Below are 1,933 nucleotides of genomic sequence, written 5' to 3'. Positions count from 1 at the left end.
CTTACGTGAATATGAATAATGCCAATAGAGAAGATATGTGGTTCCTTGACTCGGGATGTAGCAGTCATATGTGTGGGAAGAAGGAATATTTTTCAGATTTTGATGGAAGTTTCAAAGATTTAGTGAAGCTGGGAACCAACTCAAGCATGGTTGTAACCGGAAAGGGTAATGTACGGTTGGAAGTGAATGGAATCATAATGATAATCACAGGAGTGTTCTATGTGCCAGACTTGAGGAACAATTTGTTGAGTAGTGGTAAATTGCAAGCGAAGGGGGTTACCTTTTTGTTTCAAAATGGAACATGCAAGGTGTTTCATCCTGAGAGAGGCTTAATCATGGAGACAAAGATGTCTCTGAATCGAATGTTCGTATTTCGTATTGCATGCTATATCGCAGCCTGTAGCAGCCGTTCAGACTCAATTGAAACTTATGGGGAGAAGTGGTTCAAGGTCTCTATCTTACACTCACCGCTCCAATTCCTATCGCCATAGCTAGAGAAGCAGAAGGGACCCAAGTCCTTCCCCCTATCATTCCACTACCCATTCCAAGAGAAGCAGTCGTTCAAGTTCCCTCAATTGCCAACGCAGAAGTAGGTCTTGCTCGTTATCTTCTTTCCCCAAATCGTCTAGTTCTAGTCCTAGTCGTGCATCCACTGATCAGAATCATTCCAAAGAGAAGCTTAAGAAAGAGGAAGAAGAGAAGAAATGACGTGAAGTAGAGTTGAAGAAGTTAGAAGAAGATGCAACTAGGGGGATGGAAGAACTAATTAATTCAAAAGAAGGTTGAAGAAAGGTTAAACTCTGAAGAGACTAAATTAAAAGAGTCGAATAGAGAAAGGTCGCACGAAGTTGTTTGATAATGTTGATGTGCAGCTTGAGAAAGAGAAAGAAGCCGCTCTTACTGCTACAAGACAAAAAGAAGAACAAGCACGAAAAGAGAGAGAAGAGCAAGATAAAATGCTGGAAGAGAATAGAAGAAGGGAAGAAAAAGCACAGCGACGATTAGTTCTGGAGCTGCAGCGGAAGGAAGAAGACCATTATTGTGAGCTCGAGTTGATTGAGAGACAAAAAGAGGAGGCAGCTCAGAGAACTAGGCTAGATGATAAGAGTTTGAGTTATGTTTTGCTGGGAGTTAGTGAAGAGTCAAAAGCTTACAGACTCTATGACATAGAAGCTGCAGATGAAAATAATGATATAGAAGCTGCAGATGAAAATACTGCAGAGGAAAATATTTCATCTGGCTCTTTGGCTGAAGCAAGCTCTCCTAGCTCAAATAAGGCAATTAATAAGAGACCACCAGTCAGGATGAGAGACTATTTAATAGGAGAATATTTTTATGAAGATGGATTATTCAAAGTCAAGTGTCTGATACGATGGATTATAAATTTGTAATGTATCCATTGTATTAACAAGTGTTCAGTACATGCCCAACACGTGTCAAATTAGTGACACTAAGTTATTCTCATGCTTTCTTTACACTCATTTAAAGTAGTTTGAAAACTAGCATGTCAAATATTATAATTGACTAACTACAACTTCAATTTTGTGCTTTAAGGATGGTTTTGACCAACGACAAATAAAATTCTTAATTTAGTACATGGTAGCAAAGATGGACATAAGACTAAGTTATTCTCATATGAAAGAGATTTATCCTTAAGTTATATCCCATATCCTCTTTTAACCAATTATTTAGTTTTATTTAGTATGTTTTAGAAAGATAGTCACCCATAGCAAATAATAATAATAATCATAATAAATAAATAAATAAATAAAATCAATAGCAAAAAAATAAAATAAAATAAAATAAAATAAAATAAATAAAATAGATTAAATTAGCCAAAAGTAATGACTAACATAAATTTAAAAAAAAAATGAATTGACTAAATTGGCTCATTGCTAACATAATTTTAAAAAAAAAATGTAACAAAGCCGGA

At 35.7% G+C, this 1,933-nt stretch overlaps 1 pseudogene; it reads left to right on the top strand.

Moving 5' to 3' along the window:
* The first annotated feature begins 429 nt into the window (after positions 1-429).
* LOC111439345 lies at positions 430-1,565 on the top strand (annotated as a pseudogene).
* The last annotated feature ends 368 nt before the right edge of the window (positions 1,566-1,933 follow it).

The sequence above is a fragment of the Cucurbita moschata genome, unplaced genomic scaffold, assembly GCF_002738365.1.
Source record: "Cucurbita moschata cultivar Rifu unplaced genomic scaffold, Cmos_1.0 Cmo_Scf00092, whole genome shotgun sequence".
Classification (NCBI taxonomy): domain Eukaryota; kingdom Viridiplantae; phylum Streptophyta; class Magnoliopsida; order Cucurbitales; family Cucurbitaceae; genus Cucurbita; species Cucurbita moschata.
The sequence above is the reverse complement of the archived record's forward strand: the minus strand, read 5'-3'. Positions and strand labels throughout refer to the sequence as shown.